General features: G+C 48.3%; 1 non-coding gene across 1 annotated transcript; it reads right to left on the bottom strand.

Moving 5' to 3' along the window:
- Positions 1-3,606: 3,606 nt before the first annotated feature.
- Positions 3,607-3,677, bottom strand: Trnag-ccc (transfer RNA glycine (anticodon CCC)). Its single transcript has one exon. It is a non-coding gene; the product is annotated as a tRNA-Gly (tRNA).
- Positions 3,678-6,623: the final 2,946 nt, after the last annotated feature.

Below are 6,623 nucleotides of genomic sequence, written 5' to 3' on the forward strand. Positions count from 1 at the left end.
ATGAAAAACTATTCCGGAACAGAAGCTGCGCTTGGCGCACGTTGGATGACGATAGAACAGTTTAGCTCAGTGTTACACCGATTTTCCTATTCTGCAACTTTTCTTCGCTTCTTTTTGTTCGCTTAACCACTCGCCCACTACCCAACCGTTTCACATAATACACTTACGAGGTCTCACCTGCGTATGATTGGGGCGAGGACTTGCGGAGTCGCCATCTGTCGGAAGCGCCTCGCTTGCGTAGTATATGAGGGATAACGCGGCGCGCTCCTCGTAGGTTTGGCTGTCGGCGCTCAATAAAAACACCACGCGGGAGCCCTCCTGGCCATTTCTATAAGTACTCTCCAAAAGAGGGAAGTTTCGTATTGTCAAAATAATAACCTTGGGCAAACAGAAAGCGCAGAATAGTTTACAGGCGCTATCTCTTTACCGAATACGTACAGTGAACGCCCATTGCGCGCGGTCGCCGTGATGGAGACCCCCGAACCAACTTCTTGCGTGAAAGGTAGACAGTCACGGAGAGCAGACTATGTGAAATAAGTTCTTATAGTCTGCTTTCTGTATAACCAAATGGAGCATAACAAAATGTAGCCTCAATGCAGCGATCGCATGGGTTCGCAGCGACCGACTGCGCGTCTGCATGCATGTCCGTGCATAATGTTTGGCTTTCGCTGCGAGCGCGTTCTTGCGCCGTGCCGTGAGTTTCAGGCCGCAGCATATGAACATTTGACAGTGCACAAGCAACTATTGTTGCGTGGACGCTATCAGATCCGTTCGTTATAACTAGATACTTCGACGCTATATACGGCGACTCGTCATGTGCCATTGCAACGATTCAATAATTTTTTTAATTTTCTTCTAAATTCTTGGGCGTTTCAATATCGTTATTTCTCAAGTTGCGTCACACTGTATGTTTATCGGTCTTCTCAGGGAGCAATTTCCCGCTGTTTACTTTTATTGCGATAGCAATTATATGGACACTTCAACCGGATTTCTGCCGTCGCCGTCGCCGTGAGGTTCCGTATAGATAAAATCTTCACCGCGCGCCGTATGCCCGAGCGGAAGCGTGCTGGGACGCGCGCTATCAAGGAGAGCGAACGCACTCAATCTCCCACGCGCAAGCAACGAAGCGGGAAGCCAGCGCCCGAGGGAGCGGGGGGGGGGGGGGGGGGGGGGGGGGGGGGTACTTCTACTGTGCCGACAACCGCGCTCGTCGCTCGACCGCACGGTCTCTTCTCTCTCCCACGCGCAAGCAAGGAAGCGGGAGGCCAGCGCCGGAGGGAGCGGGGGGGGGGGGGGGGGGGCGCACTTTTCCTCTGCCAACAACCGCGCTCGTCGCTCGCCGCACCGTCTCTTATCTCCACACGGCTCTGACCTTTATGCACTCTGCGTTCGCCGCTCAGTTTCTGTTGAAGCGATAGACCGCACGTACCTTCGCCCGCTGCTGCGGCGTATATATGCGCTTGCTGCCAGCGTTTTGACAGTCGTTGTCTGCAGTCATTCAGTGTGATCTATTCATGTTTGTTTGTGCGCGCTCACACCACGCTTGTTCATTCAGTTAGTAATAGTCGGGCCACATTTTCCAACGCACGCTACACATGTAATGCTGCCCGGATCGGCAGTGCAGCGCTACAGGTGTGTCCCTTCGCACGCGCGCTGCCCACGGGAAGCGCTTCTCATCAACACCACCGTTTCACACGCGCCTTCTCGTGGTCATCGAGTCTCTCTTCATGTCGGTCTACTTACGCCGCAGCACACCTGCTTACTTAATCAGCTCATGTTTACTACAATTCATATTGCTACCAAAGCCGCTCACCTTACTTCGTATGACATTGCTGTGTTGCTATCGCATTCATTGCTTCGCCCTTAGGGCGAAACTGTGACATTTTTGTTAATCCATAACATTCATTGTTTGGTGCTAACACAAACATGAGCATATGCCATGCCTTTTTTTTGAATGTGCTTCTTACCTTTCCCTTTCCATTCTGGTGAACTTGCGAATATACAGCATCAACAAGTTCATAGACGAAATCTTTATGAATTTAACCGGGCAGCGCGCGCGATCGATCGAGCTTCTCAGTGCGCGCTTTCTGCTACTCACCGAACATCGCAGCCTCAACGCCGTAGCAGAAATCTTCCTCGCGGAAGTGCTTGCTGCACATCCGAGTTGTAGTCGATGGCTGGTTGCCGGTTCAAGTTTCGCAATCCAAGCTACACGCAGCTTCTTGGCCGGCGTGTACATGTGAAGGCTGACACCGGGTGCCGTTGCGTACGCGTCCGGCACTGCGCTACCGAGCAATAGCCTACCATGTCGGACGCCTTCAAAGGCAGCCACTACCTATTATAGTGATTTCAAATGTTGTCAAGCAGACACCCGAAGCGGGAAAACATCCCCACTTAATCAGAACCGCAGCGCAGGTGGGACTAAACTTTCGTTTTCAGCTCGCTTCGGCGCTTCTGAAGCAGACGACGCGGCCGCTGTGTCCAGGTGATCCCTCATACCACGTCACGCCGATGGTGGCGACAGCTTTTCCAGTAGTGGAGCTCGCCCCCAATATAGCACGCACAGCTCGCACTTGACATGGGCGATTACTCTAGGAAGCGATTGTGCTAAAACATTCTGATGATGACATTGACCCTTTAAATGGTCCCCGAACAGGTTTGGGCATCGCAGATATAGAAGCGCGGTGCATAGATACCGCGGTGACGATAGTACCTGCAACGCGTTACATTGACGTGCATATATATGCCGTGAAAACAGCAGCAAATTCAAACTAAAGATGCGCCAGCAGAGTCAACGTCACAATTCACGCCTTTAGAGCACAAATAGCTCGTAGCAATGCGAACAATTTGGTATTACTGTGAAACGTAGGGCACGCTAGACCATTCTGACTGATACACGAGTGTTGTGGCGTGTCTGTACGTATGCGGCTGTGCGCGTGCGCGCTCTGCTGTTTATTTGCTGAGATCAATATACGTGTGTGTGTGTGTGTGTGTGTGTGTGTGTGTGTGTGTGTGTGTGTGTGTGTGTGTGTGTGTGTGTGTGTGTGTGTGTGTGTGTGTGTGTGTGTGTGTGTGTGTGTGTGTGTGTGTGCGTGCGTGCGTGCGTGCGTGCGTGCGTGCGTGCGTGCGTGCGAAAACGGAGTGAGCGAATTATTATTATTATTATTATTATTATTATTATTATTATTATTATTATTATTATTATTATTATTATTATTATTATTATTATTATTACTATCATCATCACCATTTGTTGGGCGCAAAGTAGCAAATTGTGGCAATAATTACCTACAGCGATGCTAGATAGGACACACAATTACGCATCAATACTCCGAAAATTTGATGCGTGTTGAAAAAAAAAAGCTGACAGTTGAAGTTCTGTAGTGTTGCCCTGACTACAGGGATCAAATCGTGGTTCTGCCACGTAAAACCCCAGAATTCAATTCAACTACAGGGATGTCCGTAGCTTGTCAGAGCTGTCTTTGTCAGAGCTTTATGAGAGGCAAAGAACCTTCCGAACGTCAATAATCTGTGCACCTTCAGTACTTAGTATGCCATATAAGTAATCATCTCTTAAAAAAAAAAAAAAAGCAAGAAAGAAAAAAGTGCGCCGCCCGGGAATCGAACCCGGGTCGCAAGAATGGGAATCTTGCATGATACCACTACACCAGCGGCGCACACGCACGGTTTCGTTTCCCAACTGCTATATATAGCCACATCTTTTCTATTTCCATATTGCACGAAAATAATGTTTTCTTTTTTTGCTAAATATGAAACGAAGTGTCTTTTTTATGTACTAATTTAGCGGTTTGCGTTTTGTTTCGTTACGCAAACAACAAAGTGCTGTACGAGAAGTGTGGTGCGTCTAGTGCTGTGTACTACATTAGATGGAGTGTCCACAGTCGACTCTGTCACAGATCGCAACAGATTTTGAAGCATGAGTAATGTTGACACTCTTATGTTCATGATGAACGAAAATTGTTCATAAGCCACGAGTACAGTCGCTTGCGACACGTACATTCAGGCTATGCGGGTGGTGCCGCCATCTAGTGGCAAAGAGCTATATCGATTTGCCGATCCTGCGGCCTCAGAGATTCGGCGGCACTGCATACGGTCGCGTCACCCGATCTCGACGTTATGTTGATATGCCGCTGATACCGAAGGTTATCGCGTTCGTGCGTGAATCAAAGCGGACGTTGCTCCACAAGAACCCGTCGACACAGCTACAGGTGCAGTAGAACAGATGAAAAGGAGAAACGAGTGGACACGGCAGGCATTTGTAGGAGGACGTCCCTAGCAAGGCTTCCAACTCTAACAAAACCGCACTGCACCTGCCCCACGTACTGTGCTTCCCCGCTCAAAAAAAGTTTCCGAGATTAGAGGTGTGAGGGCTTCGGGGGGAAAAAGAAGAAAGAAAAAAGAACAACAAGAACAAGGAAGTTTGGGAAAAAAACTTTTTTTCTATCGTTTTTTGTCAGGGTATTAAAAAGCAGGGGTAAGCGGAGGGGGGGGGGGGGGGGGGGGGAGAGAAGAGAAAAGAACGGATCCATAGTTACCTAATAAAATTGAGTTTAGCACTTACAACGCCAAACATTTTGTCAACGAGGCACAAACCATGCGTCGTGCCCGACGGTTACGCTCCTCGGGTGCCGACTGTAGGGCACTTTATTTAAATTTTTTTCTTAAGTTTCTGTATAGGCCTTCTCAAAATTTGTGTTAACATTTAGTTGCCTAATGCTTCGTTTTGAATGCTTCGTCTTTACCCCTTTTGGTATTTTCTTGGGTGTGCTTTTCAGTTAACCCAGTGTGGCCAATCCCCCTCGTGGGTACGAGTCATGTTTTGAGGCCACAACAACAACAAAATTTAGTTCATTGATGTAAATCATGCGAAAATCAGACTGGCGTAACATATTTAATGCTGGTGGCATCTCCTGCTTTTGTTGCTCAGAGAAGCAACCTTTACATGCGTCATTTATCGCGGGACGCGCATGATCCGATCTTTTAGTGTTGAAAAACGACTGAAAGGACAGCTCAGCAACACTCTTAATCACAATTATCCAGAAAAGCATCCCTTGTCTAGTCCGCCCATGGATCTCTTGGTCGGTATGCAGAACACAATTTGCTGTTGTCTCAACTGTGAGTGTCAAAGTGCACGTGAGCAGCAAGATAGGCAATTCTGTGCAGCATTTTTTGAGTAGCTATACCCTGCATTTCCGTTTTTTTTTTCCTTTTTTTTTATTTTTCATCAAGGCAAGCTCTCCTCCATGCCCGTCTGTACATTTAGAATTTATTCTGCCAGTAGCTGGTTTTCTGACTCGTTTTGAGAAGGAAAGCGTCTACGAGGGGTCCCTGTTTCCCTTAGCTCGTAATTTCGATCCAAGTTTTGCGGTAATCCTTCACTGGCGGGCTGTTTGCCTGCACTACTCGAACTGCCGCACTTCTAGAGCGAGATTTTGACGGCGTTGTTTCCGATTGATAATTTGTTTCACTAGACCTCAAATCAGGCGGACAATCTTGATATTTAGAATTACAATACAACAAATTTATATAAAGCTGTATGAGCTCATTACACGAATGGCAAGAAGTCCCCTTTTACCGTGAGAGGGGCACGTTATAGATCCCCTGGTGGTCAAAATTAATCCGGAGTCCCCCACTACGGCGTGCTTCTTAATCAAATCGTGATTTTGGCGCGTAAAACCTCAGAATTCACTCATTCATGCACCATGAGGTGGAGGCTTACAGTAATGCAAAAAATTGGCTGTGGTTTAACTCTGGTTAAACCTAGTCGAGTAGCGATAGCTACATACCCCCGGCTTCGCTTATAGGCTTCGCTTAACTGCGGCGACGCGAGCTCTCCCCTTCTGTACTCCCGGTTATTACAGCTGCGGAGCGCGGGGTTATTCTAGGTCACTCTAGCGGGGTGTGACGCCACACAGAGGGCGCGGCGAGCGCGCCAGCTGTAGAGTCACTGGAAAATTTTTCAGAGTATCACCTACTCCATCCCTTACCTCTACCTCACACCCACGGAGACCGAGCAACTCAACAGACTCATCCGCACTGCCTATAAAACTGCTCTTCATCTCCCTAAATCAACGTCCACAGAGAAACTCCTTCAACTGGGGGTGCACAACACCCTGGGAGAGCTCGTAGAAGCGCACCTCTTAGGTCAATATCAAAGGTTGTCACATACACAAACTGGTCAAATACTTCTGCACCGACTCGGAATCAACCTACCCGGTCATACCACGGCCACGCGCTCTCCTCCCACTGCTGTTAGCAATAACCTCTGCATTATGCGACTTCCCAAAAACACCCACCCGGAACATAATCGAGCAAGACGGGAAGCTAGAGCCAAGGCTCTGCAGAAGAGCTACCCTCCTCATTCACAGGCAGTCTATGTAGACGCGGCTGAATATTCAGACCCGCCAGCTTTCGCATTAGCCGTTGTAGACGGATTCCAAAACCCCATTGTCTGTGCGTCGATTCCAAATTTGACAGAATTCCTAGTAGCGGAAGAGGCAGCAATTGCCTTAGCAATTGCTCACTCCTCCGCTAAGTATATTTTCTCAGATTTAAAAACCGCAATCAGTAATTATGCCAATCGCAAAATCCACTCCCCGGCC

Source organism: Dermacentor silvarum, chromosome 2, assembly GCF_013339745.2.
Source record: "Dermacentor silvarum isolate Dsil-2018 chromosome 2, BIME_Dsil_1.4, whole genome shotgun sequence".
In the NCBI taxonomy this organism is placed as follows: domain Eukaryota; kingdom Metazoa; phylum Arthropoda; class Arachnida; order Ixodida; family Ixodidae; genus Dermacentor; species Dermacentor silvarum.